Source organism: Bubalus bubalis, chromosome 10, assembly GCF_019923935.1.
Source record: "Bubalus bubalis isolate 160015118507 breed Murrah chromosome 10, NDDB_SH_1, whole genome shotgun sequence".
Lineage (NCBI taxonomy): Eukaryota > Metazoa > Chordata > Mammalia > Artiodactyla > Bovidae > Bubalus > Bubalus bubalis.
The window spans coordinates 34702631-34719362 of NC_059166.1; the positions used below are offsets into that span (position 1 = coordinate 34702631).

At 41.1% G+C, this 16732-nt stretch overlaps 1 long non-coding RNA gene across 1 annotated transcript in view; it reads right to left on the minus strand.

Annotated features, from left to right (window-relative positions):
* Positions 1-368: 368 nt before the first annotated feature.
* Positions 369-16732, minus strand: part of LOC123464607 — a 48706-nt gene continuing 32342 nt past the window's right edge. The window contains exons 2-3 of the long non-coding RNA XR_006639639.1: positions 15270-15444; positions 369-2658 (exon numbers count right to left, since the gene is read on the minus strand). This is a non-coding gene — a long non-coding RNA (uncharacterized LOC123464607). The remainder of the gene's footprint in view (positions 2659-15269; positions 15445-16732) is intronic.

Genomic DNA, 16732 nt, shown 5'->3' on the forward strand with positions numbered 1-16732 from the left:
AACTGTCTGGGGCTACAGACAGTTAAACAGTTACACAGTCCATAGACAGTTTTACAGTTTAACAGGCTATAGACAGTTTTGTCGTTAAACTGTCTGGGGCTATAGACATTACTGAGCATCTAAGCACAGGCAGATAACCATCTTGCTTGACAAGTAGAGAGACCCATTAAGGGAGGAAATGACAGAGAAAAGAAGAAGAAGGAAAAAAAAAAATTGCTCCGTTGTGTCCGACTCTTTGCGACCCGATGGGCTGTAGCTGGCCAGGCTCCTCTGTCCATGGAATTCTGCCAATCAAGAATATTGGAGTGGGTTGCCATTCCCTTCTCCAGGCACTCTTCCCAACCCAGGGATCAAACCCAGGTATCTTCCATTGCAGGCGGACTCTTTACTGTCTGAGTCACCAGGGAAGCCCAAGCCCTGGTTATACAGTTGGAGCACCTGGATTTAGCCATGCCTGAAGCCATATTCATCCTCAGGAGTCACAGAATTCCTAAGTTGGCATGAGCCAGATTTCAGTCACTGTCACCAAAAGTGTCTTGACTCTCTCATAAATATTTTCACCGTGATTGTAATATAAAAAACATCAAGTGGGATTTATGGTTTGGCACATTCAAAATCTATGAAAAGAAAATTGGAAAGGAGATAGCAGAGGAAGGGGATGCTACAGAATTCAGTCGGTGCATGTGTCTCATTGACAGGACCAAGCTCTCTGTTCCTGACAGTGAGCTCTGGGTTTTGCACTCTTTCGTATTCTGTATCTTTACAGTTGTATCTGCAGTGGGCACTTGATGCATGGGAGTGAGGACCAGGCGATGTCGGGAAAGCAGCGACCTTAGTTGGTCTAGTAGCAAGTGTCAAGCCAGGTTCGGTCACATGTTGAAACCTTATAGACATAATTTTAGTTCCTGGGAACAAGTGTGAGAGAGAAGTTCTTTGGAAGATAAGGCAAGGAATGTTCTTGGAAGAAATTGGAGACTAATGTAGCTTGATGGAAACAAACAAAAACGCTCCATTGGCACTCAAATCAGTTTGAGTTCATCTTTACAAGCAATAGAAACTATATCTAGCTAAATTAGGCAGAAAGAGGATTCATTACAGTGGTGTTGGATGACTCACAGAATGTCTGGGTAAGCCAGAGAAGCAGGCTTGGGGACATTCAGACAGGGCCACCTGCCAAACCACAAGGTAAACCTGATCCAGGGATGATGCCAAGCACTGCTTGTGCCTCAGACACTACCAGCTGCAGATAAAATATGCAGCTGCCACTGTCCCCAGAGTGTGTTATATATGGCTTCTGCTTCTTTATGTCATTAGCTTCTAAAGCAACATCTGTGTGACTTTAGGGGCATTGATGGGGTTGGAAGTAGAGGGCAGGCAGTGGCATAGGACTGGCAGAGCCAAGTGCATGTGCCATGCCCTAGCTGAAAGGGATGCTGCAAAAGTGGATATAGGCACTGCCACCTTCTATCACAGCACATGAACTCAGCAAAATAATGTGGAGTATTCTCAGATGCAAGGACATTCAAATGATGGGTGGCCAAGAATAATGGCAAACATACCAGCCACATTAAATTTCCATGTGGGCAGTGATGAAGGGTGTAGGCTTTGGAATAAGATGGCCTACATTCAAGTTCAGAGTCTGCTACTTCCTTGCTCTTTAATTTCTCTAAGCCTCATTTTACTCATCTGAAAACAGAGATAAGAATAGAACCAAGCCCAGAGCTGGTGTCAGGATTGAGAAAGGCAATGCTCACGTGAGGAGCAATTTATCATCCTGAGAATGCCTGTCCCTTCTTCATCTGCTAAAGGAGATTCTGCCAGTGGCCTCTAGGTCATTTTGCTCCCATATCTTCCAAGGAATGCCTGTTATTGTCATAGCTGTCCCTAGAGCTTTTGTGATGCAGAATTGGGATAGAAGATCAGGAGGAATATAACTAAGATGTGCCTATGCTAGGACAAAGGTAAGAGAAGAAATTTTCAGGATTTTGGAGACGAGAGAGACTAGAGATATGGTGATACTAGAAAAGTGGATAGGAGGGAAAGGGGCTTTTAATAATATTGCCTTTAAAAAGATAGATAGGGGACTTCCCAGGTGGTCCAGTGGCTAAGACTCCATGCTTCTAATGCAGGGAGCACGGAGTCTCACTCCTGGTTGGAGAACTAAGATCCCACATGCCATGTCGTGTGGCCAAAAAAATAAAAACAAAAACATAAATAGATGGAAGATCTTATACACATAATTGTACATATTGTATATAATCTCTTACGGTATTGAGGAAATTCTAGTCATGAGTATGGTAATTTTACAATTATATTGTGATGGCTGACCATGTTTCTTTTAGGTAACATTGCCTTAAGAGTGAATTAAGTGGATCCTAGAGTCATCAAGAAGGAAACTGAAATACAAATAAAACACTTCACATAGTGCTTGGCATGTAGTAAGTTGCTGTATACAAGGTAGATGCTGTTATTGTCAGAACTGTATCAAAAAGTCAGAGAAAGAGTAATATGATGCAAGCAGTCACTTGAGCTATTGAACCAGAACTTCATAAAATCCTCTGAGGGAGAACAGGATTGATGCCAAACCTCGAGGCAATACTGAGCTGAATCTGCTGACAGCCGACTGCAGTGCCTTCATCATTATCTTCCATCTTCCACCTAGAAAGCAAAACTCTTTGTTATGAGCTGAAATGTGCCCCCTGCCCTCTCCCATTCCTATATTGAAGTCCCAAGCCTCGGTACCTCAGAATGTGACTTATTCAAAGCTAGAACCTTCAATGTAGTAATTAAGGTAGAATGAGGAGGCGTGTGTGTGTGTGTGTCTTAGTCCAGTAGGTTTGAAGGAAGAGATGATATCACAGACAGACATAGGTAAAGGGTAAATCATGTGAAGCCATCAGAAGACATCTACCTACAAGCCAAAGAAAAAGATCCTCAGAAGAAACCAATCCTGTGGACACCACAACCTTGAACTTCTAGCCTCTAGAACTGTGAGGAAATAAATTTCTGTTGTTTAAACCATCCATCTGTGGTCCTTGCTATGGCAGCCCTACCAAACCTATAAATCAGTATCACCCAAGTTCAGAGCATCTTCAGTGAGCCCCACTGCACCAGCCAATGTGCTTAGGAGGCAGGGGGCAGATGCTCAGTAAGTACTGGAGGTGTTACCCAGGTTGGTAAATGTCAATCTGGAGAAACAATCCAGAATCTGTTAAATGGTAGAAATGAATTTGGCAATTTTCACTAATCATCATCATCATCAAGTAATACTAAACCTTTTTTGTCTTTTTTTAAGTCACTAAGTAAAAACTATTAACAGCCAATAGCTATTGAAGGTTTTAGCATACTAGATGCTGTTAATTTACTATATTAACTGGTTTAATGTTCACAACCACCCAATTTATATTCAAATGTCGAAATATTCAGTTTTTGTGAGTATGATCAGCACTTTGATTATATTCTGATGTTAAACCCCATGTACAGACGAATAGGTGAGACACAGAGAATTGAGGTAATTTCCCCAAGTTCCCAAAGCAGTAATTGGCAGAGTCTAGCTATGACTCTAGCTCCAGTGTCTGCACTCTTACTTATACTGCCTCACCATACAATGTGCTTCTTATACCTAGAAAATATTAAAAGAAACATAAAGAAAACAAAAAGCACCAAGAGAGTCTCCGAAATTGTGTGTGTACTTGTGTGACCTTGATAACCTAGAAAGTAATCCTCTTGCTTTCTGCCACTTGAATCCTTGACCCTTCAAAGGTAAATATTGTGAATGATCTTTGGCCCTAATAAATATCAATGTGCGACATTTTAAAAATTTTTAACCAAAAAGACATTACTGTGACTATTCCTTCAATAATGGTCAATGTTAAAGGAAAAAATATTATTTGCTGAGCTTTAATTACCCTCCCATGTAAACCAATTCCTTTGTCATCTTTTCCTTGATATGAACATCCTCATTATTAGTGTGAATAAGATTAGCATTCTAATTATACATTTGCACAAAGACCTCTTTTTCACTTTTTTCCCACCCACGGTTTTCAGTATTTGGCAATCTTGGTGCTGAGAGTCAGAGTCTGAAAGCCACTCTGGACCCCCCACCTCCTTTATTCACAACTTCCCACAGTTCCCAGTAGCTATAGATAGGTCCTTAGGCCTTGTCTATCATAGATTTCTTTCTGGAGTGCATGAGGAGTGACCCAGATTTTTTTAATGCCTACAGTCTCCTCTGAAATAGCAGTTACTTCAAAGGAAGGATTTGTTATGGAGAATACAAACAAACTATTTCATCTGGGAGCTACTCAGAGATTTTATAATTTGCCATTAAATAGGATTCTTAGCACTGGCAACAGAAGGCATTCTGCCATAGTGAACTGTTTCAAATCATCAGAGTTCATCATCATGTGGACTAAGAAAGTAGAAATAATCTTATCTCCCATCTAACAAGTAATTCAGACAGAATGAGTTATAACACAACTAAAGCATGCTAAAGCAGGTTGTGATATATGGAATTTAGAAAGATGGTAACAATAACCCTGTGTACGAGACAGCAAAAGAGACACTGATGTATAGAACAGTCTTATGGACTCTGAGAGAGAGGGAGAGGGTGGGAAGATTTGGGAGAATGGCATTGAAACATGTAAAATATCATGTATGAAACAAGTTGCCAGTCCAGGTTCGATGCATGATACTGGATGCTTGGGGCTGGTGCACTGGGACGACCCAGAGGGATGGAATGGGGAGGGAGGAGGGAGGAGGGTTCAGGATGGGGAACACATGTATACCTGTGGCAGATTCATTTTGATATTTGGCAAAACTAATACAATTATGTAAAGTTTAAAAAATAAAATTTAAAAAAAAAAAAAGAAGATAAGACCTTTGTGATGTACTGAAATCACTGTTAATTTTTCCAAGTCATTGGTCAAATGATTTTTTTCTAGGTACTATGTGAGAGCAAAAGCCCCTTTTCTAAATTCCTTTTGGAAGTGGGATATTAAAAAAAATTACCCATCTTATTTGAAATTTTGTTAGTCTCTTTCTGGAACACTCTTTGACTTAAAACAGCATAATATACCCTGCAGACAGATTAAATTTATAGAGTGGGACTTTTTAATCTTCATCTACCCAACTGTGTTGAGAATAGTACCTTGGATTCATTGTGTTTTCAAATTAAATTTAAATCCATAAATTTCTTATGCATGTGGTGCAAAACAATCCATGCCATGATATATATTTGTTAGATAATTGTGCTGTGCTTGCTGGAAATCACAAAAGGCAAGGTTGTTGTTCTTGACTCATACAAGGAGATTTGTTAAGTGAAAAATTAGGGTTTAGAAAGACCAAACTGGGAAAAAATAATTATAGCCCATTTGGAACTCAAGCACGTTGTTTGTACAGACTGCATTAAAATAAAAATCTGAGTCATTGCTAGCTAGTATACACACCTTCAAATTGTATTTAGTATTTTACAGTAATTTTAATACTCCTGACACCTTCCCTGGGGCTTCCTGGGTGGCCCAGGAGTAAGAATCTACCTGCAATGCAAGAGACATGGATTTGATCCCTGAGTTGGAAAGATCCCCTGGAGAAGTAAATGGCAACCCACTCACTCCAGTATTCTTGCCTGGAGAATCCCACGGACAGAGGAGCCTGGAGAGCTACAGTCTATAGGATTGCACAGAATCAGACACAGTTGAAGTGACTTAGCACACACACACCCATTATTTAGGATATTCTGGTTATTTGAAAGCTGCTGAAGAAGGTAAAAATGTGAATATGGTTGCTTACATAACTAATTTATTCTAAGGCCCAGCTAGTCAACAAATCCCTGCTCTGACATGGGCTTGGCAGTGGATAATCTCTAGTGTTGCATCATACACTGTGATGTTGTTACAGAGCCCCTACACTCTTGCCTTCGTATCCCTAGAAACACAGCATATTTCCTGGCAAGAGACCATCATCCTAAAAGTTGAGAGGGAAATACAGCCTTTTTCCTACACTTGATGGCACCTCTTAATCTCCATATCCCCATCACTTTCTATAATTCCTTTTGCTATACCCAGGAGAGGAGTCAGGAACAGAGAGAATTTTTATGATAATAAAACACTTGCGTACTCTCCAATTTCAAAACACTTGCAATCAACTAAAGAAGCAGCATGGTACAGTGGATTTGGATCTTGACTATGCTATTTACTAGTTTTTTTATTTTGGAAAACTTCCACATCCGGTATGCAAAATGGGGTTAGCAATAACTGCTTTCAGCCATTTTTGGGATGCTGGCCAATGTAATTGAAGTACCTAGTGGTCCCTGGCACATGAAAAGTACTCACAAATGGCCACATATTATTTCTAGGGGTATCAGAAAAAGTATAGGACACAAGGTAAATTTTCATTTCAGATAAATACCCAATAATTTTAAAGTATTTTTAGTATATTGCATGGGGCATAGTTAAATTAACTTAATTTTTATTTGCTAAATCCAACAACCCTAATTATTTCATCTGATCTTTAGGACAACCATGGAAGTAGGTATTGTTCACATTTCACAGGTAAGGACACAAACTCAAAAAAATAAGTGATGTAAAATCATCATAAACATAAGTAGTAGGATCTGTTATTTTAACACAGGTTTGGGATTTGTTTTTTCTCAAAAAGAATGCTCTTTTGTGTTTTGTGTCTTTTACTTCCCTCTCTCTTTACCCTCAGTTCACCAGCAAAAAGCTTACCACAACCACCTAAACATGGATACTCTATGTATGGACTGTCTACATGGACAGAGAATAAGGGGGAGCATGGGGGACTTCCCTGGAGGTCCAGTGGTTAAGGCTCCATGCTTCCACTGCAGGGGGCACAGGTTCAATATCTGGTAGGGGAACTAACATTCTGCATGCCACATGGTGAGGCAGCCCCAAATGAAGGGGGTGGCATGAGATTGAGGTACATGTGGTAGAGTAAGAGATCAAACAAGATCTCCAAAGAGGAGAACTGTCTTTAAACACAAAGGTTAAGAAATTATACTTCAATTAAAAAATAAAAACAAAACACACAAGGGTTGAGATGAGATGAATTAAAAAGAAAGATAGGTTTTAATTCTATTATTACTTAATATTGATAGTTCTAGTAAAGTCACTCAGTTGTGTCTGACTCTTTGTGACCCCATGGACTGTAGCATCCCAGACTTCCCTGCCCATCACCAACTCCCAAAGTTTGCTCAAACTCATGTCCATCGAGTCAGTGATGCCATCCAATCATCTCATCCTCTATTGTCCCCTTCTCCTCCTGCCTTCAATCTTTTCCAGCATCAGGGTCTTCTCTAATGAATCAGTTCTTCATATCAGGTGGCCAAAGTATTGGAGCTTCAGCTTCTGCATCAGTCTTTCCAGTGAATATTCAGGACTAATTTCCTTTAGGATTATTCAGGACTGATTTCCTTTAGGATGGACTGGTTGGATCTCCTTGTAGTCCAAGGGACTCTCAAGAGTCTTTTCCAACATCACAGTTCAAAAGCATTGATTCTTTGGTTCTCAACTTTCATTGTAATCCAACTCTCACATCCATACATGACTACTGGAAAAACCATAGCTTTGACTAGATGGACTTTTGTTGGCAAAGTAATGTATCTGCTTTTTAATATGCTGTCTAGGTTGGTCATAGCTTTTCTTCCAAGGAGCAAGCATCTTTTAATTTTATGGTTGCAGTCATTTTCAGTTCAGTACAGTTCAGTTCAGTCGCTCAGTCATGTCCGACTCTGCGACCCCATGAATCACAGCACGCCAGGCCTCCCTGTCCATCACAAACTCCCGGAGTTCACTGAGACTCATGTCCATCGAGTCAGTGATGCCATCCAGCCATCTCATCTTCTGTCGTCCCCTTCTCCTCCTGCCCCCGATCCCTCCCAGCATCAGGGTCTTTTCCAATGAGTCAACTCTTCGCATGAGGTGGCCAAAGTACTGGAGTTTCAGCTTTAGCATCATTCCTTCCAAAGAAATCCCAGAGCTGATCGCCTTCAGAATGGACTGGTTGGATCTCCTTGCAGTCCAAGAGACTCTCAAGAGTCTTCTCCAGCATTACAGTTCAAAAGCATCAATTCTTCGGTGCTCAGCCTTCTTCACAGTCCAACTCTCACATCCATACATGACCACAGGAAAAACCATAGCCTTGACTAGATGGACCTTTGTTGGCAAAGTAATGTCTCTGCTTTTGAATATGCTATCTAGGTTGCTCATAACTTTCCTTCCAAGGAGTAAGCGTCTTTTAATTTCATGGCTGCAGTCACCATCTGCAGTGATTTTGGAGCCCCAAAAAATAAAATCTGCCACTGTTTCCACTGTTTCCCCATCTATTTCCCATGAAGTGATGGGACCAGATGCCATGATCTTCATTTTCTGAATGTTGAGCTTTAAGCCAACTTTTTCACTCTCCACTTAGACTTTCATCAAGAGGTTTTTAAATTCCTCTTCACTTTCTGCCATAAGGGTGGTGTCATCTGCATATCTGAGGTTATTGATATTTCTCCTGGAAATCTTGATTCCAGCTTGTGCTTCTTCCAGTCCTTTTTTTAGCCCCCCAAAATAAAGTCTGTCACTGTTTCCACTGTTTTCCATCTAATTGCCATGAAGTGATGAGACCAGATGCCATGATCTTCATTTTCTGAATGTTGAGTTTTAAGTCAACTTTTTCACTCTCCTCTTTCACTTTCATCAAGAGGCTTTTTAGTTCTTCTTTGCTTTCTGCCATAAGAGTGGTATCATCTTCATACCTGAGGTTATTGATATTTCTCCCGGCAATCTTGATTCCAGCTTGTGCTTCATCCAGCCTGGCATTTCACATGATGTACTCTGCATATAAGTTAAATAAGCAGGGTGACAATATACAGCCTTGACATACTCCTTTCCCAGTTAGTCTATTAGTAACTTTCAGGGGCTTCCCTGGTGGCTCAGACAGTAAAGAATCTGCCTGCAATGCAGGAGACCTGGGTTTGATCCTTGGATCAAGAAGATCCTGTGGAGAAAGGAATGGCTACTCACTCCCGTATTCTTTCCTGGAGAATTCCATGGACAGAGGAGTGGGGTGGGGGTAGTTACAGTCCATGGGGTTGCAAAGAGTCAGACACAATTGAGTGACTAACACCAACAAAACATAGTAACTTTTCGACAATATCTATTAAGGCTCTACTTACTAGAAGGTGCATATGAAGTAGTGAGCTCCCTCAATGTAGATGTGAAGTTGGGGGTCAGTGAGATACCATAGATACCCCATTAAGATCCACAAAGTCAGGAATCAGGATTTGTTGTATCTTACCAACATATATTTCCCACTTGTCTCACTTTTTCTGTGTCTTGTTCCTCATGGTTTATCAGCATCTTCATCAAACAGTGACTGAAGAAGATAAAGCTCAAACTAAGTAATGTCAGCTAACACACCATTACAGCTGAGGTTTGGGTTGTGGGAGAGATTTCGCTAACCCAGGTCAGAGTTACAATAACCATCAAGAGTTGGCCTTATCAATAATGATATTAGAGGAGGTGGAAGAAGAACTTCAAAATCAGCTTCGAAATGCCTTCTTTCAGGGATGCACCAATTTAAAAACACCCACCATAAACGTAGAGATCAAGAGGGCTATATGTCCTGATCCCCAAGGTAGGGAAGCTCCAAATAGTGTCATCTCCATAAAGTATTCTGCCCTCCACTTTTTAAGGTCTCTTGAGAACTTTGATTTATTTCAGCCAGCACACCAAAGACTTTTTTCTATTGTAAATATATACTCAGAAAAAATGTAACACACTAAGCATTTATATATGGTGTTAATTTGAATGCCTGAAATAGGTACTTACTCATAGAGAGAACCGAGTCCTGTGTGTCTTCAAATTTCCACTGCACCCAGGAGGCCTGCACTGCTTTTTCTGGAGTGCATTTTGCTGACATTTTCACAACTATTCCCACTGCCTCTTTTACTGTCCAGTGGTGTCCTTTTCTGTATATTTTAGTTTTTATTTTTATTGATTTACTTGGAGTGCTAGAGAGGCTGAACTTGGGGTATGATTTTTAATCTGCATGAAAATATTTCCCTTTCCATATTTATAAGATCCTTACTTGGCATCTCTGAGAAGGAAATCACTATACAGTGTGGAAAATGCTTTCAGCAACCTGAAGAGTGACAGGCCAATTGGGCCCCAAAACTCTTATTGACAACAGCTGCTATCTCAGCTCATGTGTACACACCTGGACTGGAAATAGCCACTGTGAAATTTCAATTGTTTACTCTGATATAAATCTGCAAACTGCTTAGCTCAAGATCTAGAGTTTTCTCAAAGCAGCATTTCTCAAACTGTGGACCATGGACCCCCTGCATTACGCTCATCTGAGATGCTTAGAGAGAAGGCAATTTCTGGGCCCCTGCTGCAGACCTCTTACTGAATCAGAATCTGTAGTTGACAACAATGAGTCTTTAAACCCTCACCTTAGGGGACTTCCCCGGAGAAGGCGATGGCACCCCACTCCAGTACTCCTGCCTGGAAAATCCATGGACGGAGGAGCCTGGTAGGCTGCAGTCCATGAGGTCGCTAAGAGTCGGACACGACTGAGCGACTTCACTTTCACTTTTTACTTTCATGCATTGGAGAAGGAAATGGCAACCCACTCCAGTATTCTTGCCTGGAGAATCCCAGGGACAGAGGAGCCTAATGGGCTGCTGTCTATGGGGTCGCACAGAGTCGGACACGACTGAAGTGACTTAGCAGCAGCAGCAGCAGGGGACTTCCCTGGCAGTCCAGTAGATAAGACTCCATGTTCCCAAAGCAGGGAGTCCAAATTCTATCCCTTGTCAGAGAACTAAGACCCCATAAGCGGTAACTAAGCCCCTGTACCACAATGAGAACTGTGCAGACCTGGGTGCTAAGTTGCTTCAGTGGTGTCCAACTCTGTGTGACCCTATGGACTATAGCCTGCCAGGCTCTTCTGTCCATGGGATTCTCCAGGTAAGAATATTGGAATGGGGTGCCATGCCTTCCTCCAGAAGATCTTGCCAACTCAGGGAACCTGCACTGGCAGGCAGGTTCTTCACCACTAGAGCCACCTGGGAAGCCCACAGTGAAGACTAAGTGCAGCCAAGAGAAACCTTGCCTTAGAAAATGTACAAATGTGACCTGAACTGAACTTTATGACTTTTCCTCAATTGATCAACTAATACGGTGTGGCTAATTACTGCCTGTGATTTCATCGTTTCCCTGCCTCCTCTGGCCCACGCCCCTGAGTGGAAGGAGCTATATAGTGATCATGTCTGAGAGAAACACTGAGCAGCTCCGAGGACCCAGGCTGGGTGAGGCCAGCAGTCTGTCAGCTTCATCGAGGCCAGTACCGATGTCTGTGATTCTATTGCATCTCCTCTATACTGGGTTCAGTACCTGCGGGACCATCTGGCTCAGATGCCTCCACTTACCTTACACCTGTGGAGAGAGACACCCTGTGCGCTCTGTGCTCAGTCACTCAGACTCTGATCACTCTGTGATCAGTCACTGAGACTCTGTGACCCCATGAACTGTAACCTACCAAGCTCCTCGGTCCATGGGATTTTCCAGACAAGAATACTGGAGTGGATTGCTATGCCCTCCTTCAGGGGATCTTCCTGACCCAGGGATCAAACCTGCATCTCTTGCGTCTCCTGCATTGGCAGGTAGGCTTCTTTACCACTGCACCACCTGGGAAGCCCATGGAAGGAGACACACATACATTAATTCTTCTCACAAACAACAAGAATTACAGAAAACTTATTTAAAAAGTAACTTAATCATGAATATGTATGCCAATTCATTGAAACTACAAATTGAATATCCTGTGGTTTTTCTATTAACTTTCAATTCCTCCTCATTGGGAATCAGTAAAATCATTAGTCAGAGATGGCTAAAGGAATTATCTTTTTCCTGGTCTGGTCTGAGTCTTTTTTTTCCCGTTTGTCTGGCACCTGCACGTTGCCCTGATCCTCTTCTATTTTAGGCTGGTCCTGCTGGAATGGTCATTTCCTCATTAGATGACATTTAATGCCAGCATCCCAACATTTCCAGGTTTCCTATAATAGCTCAAAGCCTGGCTTTTAGACACAGCAACTGTTCAATTGAATTTCCGTGGTCTATCTCACTCCCTAATTACACAGAATTAAAGTGGTTCCCTCAGGGTCCCGATCTCTCTGAAAAATGTCTCTCCCCAGAGGAAAAGGAGCAGTTCACTGTCTACTCCTCAGCTCTGAGCCTCCTGTGGATTGCCTGTCACTGGTTCAGGGAGGCTGTGTGTTCCCTCAGTCTGGCAGGTAAGAAGACCTTCTAAATTGAGCTTCCCTCCCTTGGCCTGGAAAAATTCTCTATCTGCACAAAAACGCTCACATTGTATCATATTTTCTGTGACCAAACACTCTCAAAGGCACCTGAGGTGATCCTGCCTCTATCGTGTGAACTACCCTACCAATGTCTGCATAAGCCTCCCAACATGTTTGCAGGTGGGAGATAAAGTGACTGCTCCCTTCTCAAAGGGCACAGCCATCCTGTCGTGCTCCCAGATGGGACAGGAACATGGAAATTGGAGGAAGCAGGAGTTCATGGATACTTCTTTGTCTAGTAAGTGTTCCACCTTCATGGAGCAGCCAGGAGATAAGGCTCAGGGTCTCACATTATCTCCAGAGAAGATCCTGCTCCTGTTTGCTATGTGAGTGGTGAAGAACTCACCATCCAGGGTATAAGTAATAGGAGCTTTGGATGCAAAGGAAGAGGCCATCATGGAGGAGGAGGAGCCTCTCCCCTTCTCTCTAAGCAATGAGGACCATAAATGACCACTTAACTTCAAATAGTGATAATCATGGGTGGGAAGAACTAGAATTTTCATCAAAATTTAAGGCATGGTTGTCTTCAGGTGATAAAAATAACATAAGGAATAGAAACATGGACTCTTACTGGATACATTGTTACTATTTGATGGGTTTTATAATGAAATCCTCCATAGCAAGAAGTTGAATTTTAAACCGTTCTTGGATTTTGTTCAAATTCCATTTTCAAAAGGATGCAGTGCTAACTACAAGATTTTAATCAATCCAGAAAACTTGCTCTCAAAAATGGTCTATTCCTAAAGGAAAACATTTTATAATGAAAGGTGATAAAGTGCTGTAATTGCATGAAATGAGAATTTTCTAGTCAATTTGAGCAGAAAAATTGAATCGAGCTGGAAAATCTGTGCTGCAAATCTTCAATCCTCCAACTAAATAAAACAGCAGTAGAGATGTTTACATTGTACTGTTTCCTGTTTTTTACTAGAATTATTTTGATGATACTACATAGGCCTGAATTATCCAAATAGAAACCTGATTTACTGGAATGACCTTTCTCAGGGAAAGAATAAAAGTATTATCCCTATGATTTTTTAAAAATGGATTTAACTGAAGAAATCTCAGGCTTCCCTGATACAATATATTCATTTGTTCATTCAATAGATAATTACTTGATCAGGATGTGGGCTAGCCAGCATGTATAATGGACATCCCTTTTCTTTAGTCTTTAGATCAAACACCTATACAGGCTTACAGAAACAGTTCCAAAGATGAAGATGCTTGTCAAGTAAAATTAAGTTTCTCTCCCATCTCATCTCAAATGGGTGTTAATAACACTTTGTATACCACTGAAAATTTCAAATGATTTCTTCTATACTTCATTTAAATAATCATATGCACATATATTTATCATTTTATTTATACTATTCATAAGACAAATAACAATATGTATATTCATATTATTTTGTAACTTTTTCACTCTTATTATATACTGAATGATATCCAAGACAAGGTACAGAGGATATGCCTTGTTATTTTCCTTTACTACATGGAATTCGATAGACTAAAATTTCATCATTTAAATATTCAGTCATTGCCTTGTTGACAGGTCTTGGGATTTTTTTCTAGCTTTTGTAAATAAGAAAATTGCCACAATAAATGCTCTTTAATGTATACATTTATATTCAATTTTTTTCTACTTTATATATTGTCAGAAGTATACACAGCTATGTTAAAGATATATGCATTTTCAACTTTAATAAAAATGCCAGATAATTTTGTACAAATTATGGCAATTTACAGTCATACCAACAATGTATCTGAGTTCCTCATACCCTAGCTAACATTTGATATTATCATTTTTAATTTTGGAATCTAATGGTTAAGCCGGATAGCTTGCTTTTGTTTCAGTTTGTATTTCCCAGATGACAAAGGTCCACATATTCATTGGACATTTTCCCTTTCTTTTCTGTGGACTATCCTTAGGCCATTTTTCTATTGGATTGTTTATAAGCTGCTTGCACATTTGCTAGAAGCTCTTTGAAATACAATCCTTTGCTATGTTTATTGCAAGCATCTTTCCCACACTGTTGACTTTTGACTTCTTTGGTGTTTTCTTTTGCCATACTGAAGCTTTTAATTTCTATGTAGAAAAACTCTGTCAAATTTTATTATTCTCTTTTCTAAGGAGTTTACCCCCCAAACAATCTCCACCCCAATAGTACCGAGACCTCTGCATTATGTGGCCTTTACAGCTGCAGTTTCCTATGACATCTTTCAGAACCAGCCTCCGGTTTCGGGTTTCTTCCCTCAACCTTTTCCGTGTGGTCTCGTGCTCTGCTCTGTTCTCTAAATCACTCTGGGTTTTATGTGGAGGAGGGGTTGTTTCTTTTCCCTGTGTTTTTGTTTTGTCTTTTGTTTAAAGAAAATGTGTTCTGTCAAAGAAGAAAACAATATGGAAATATTACTTTTAGGATACTTTCAATTTATAAAAGGGCTAGAGAAAGAAAGTGCATAGTGCTAGGAGGACAAATACAAGTGAACCAGGGTTCCATCACATGTCACCTTCTGCCACGCACACCTGCTACTACACGTCAAAGCTTTACAGCATGGGGCTTCCCTAGCAGTCCAGAGATTAGAACTCTGTGATTCCACCACCAGGGGCCGGGTTCAGTCCTTGACTGGGGAAATAAGATCACACAAACTGAGCAGCTTGGCCAAAAATACCCAAACAAAACAGGAAAAAAAGAGAGAACCAAACAAAAAACCACTTTATAGCATTCCTATACATCCTGGGCCCTAAAGTCCTTACAATAAAGAACAGGCACAGATGGCATTTCTCAAAGAGGACCACAACCATATCTCTCATCTCATGTGTTTCCTAGAACCTTGTTGCTCCCCCACCAAGAGGTGGGGTTTAATTCCCCTCCTATTGCATCTAGGGAGATTTGTGACTTACTTGTAACCAACATCACATAGCAGATGCAATTCTGCTGGCTTTCCAAGGTTGAGTCATAAAAGGTGTCATAGAATCTGCCTTCTTGGCTGAAACACTCACTCTTGAAGGTGGGATACACATCCTTGAGGTCTTCAGTCATTCAGTTGCCCTGAGGCCACGGTGCAGTGAGGAAGGCCTGCAGAAGACTGCGTATATACAAAAAGAGAGAGAGATGCTCTGTCAGTCCCCAGCTGCTCCAGACCTCCCCTGCCCCAGCCACTGTCTGACTGATCCACATGGGAGACCCCGAGCCAGACTCAACCAGCTGAGCCCTTCCTGAATGCCTGTTCTACAGACACGAAGAGTCATAAGAAAATGTTTATTGTTGTCTTAAGCCTCTAGGTGTTGGGATGGTTTGATACACAGTCATAAATAATTAGAATGGCACACTAGATAGTGGCAACCCTGGGAATGTGGGTGTCCATGAATTGACATCTATTAAATACCCCTTGCCTAATTATAGGTGAAATTTTAGGCATCTGTAAGTAGGATTTTTTTAAACACAGAACTTTTTATAGGTTCCTTAAGTCACTTAGTGATTGTTTTTTTTTTAATTCTTGGATATAATGCTGGCTCTGCCACCTTTCCAGAAAAGCATTCCCTGCATTATCACCGTGTCTCCTCCTCTATTAAAAAAAATCATAAGAAATCTGCGTGGTAAAGAGCTAGAACTGAGTGCTGGGGCTGCAAGGAACAGTCTACACATTTTCTTCTGGTTCCTATTAGTCTTTCACTCCAAGTGCCCAGGTAAAAACCCTTTCAGCAAGAGCCTAGGGGTTGTCTGTGCTACATAAGCCCCCTCAAAGGTATGAAGGAGAGTTAATATCTGTACACATCTTTCCATAATCTTAGAGACATTCAAAATAGTGATGGCATCCATGCTTATTTTTTACTTTTTGGCTCCCAACTGCCTTTCTTCCCTCCTTCCCCTACACAACCCCGTCTCCAAGGTAACCCATGTTAACCACTTTACATGTATCCATGTATCCTACCATTTTTTGTTGTTGTTTCATTTTTGGTCACTTGGCTTGCCAGATCTTAGTTCCCTGACCAGGGATCGAACTCAGGGCTCCAGCAGTGGAAGCACTAAGTCCTAACCACTTGACTGCCAGGGAATTCCCTCCTGCCATATTTTAATCTGAGCTTAATTAGTGTTACACAGCCAGAGGGGCATCACAAGCATTACCACATGGAAAGCTAATGCGTGTAGTCTTGTTAACCACGTAGACTGTTGTTAGCTGCCACACGGCTCAGAGCCAGTTCCAGTACCTCCATGCATTATACCTGGATCCCACTCCCACTGCTTTTCTCTCCCTTCCCACAGAGCTTGTTTCACTTCACATCATTTGAAGCCAAGACATTGCTACTTATGTTTTCATCTGTCCAACCCTCTTTCTTCCCTTTTGCCACATTCTCCTTAGCAA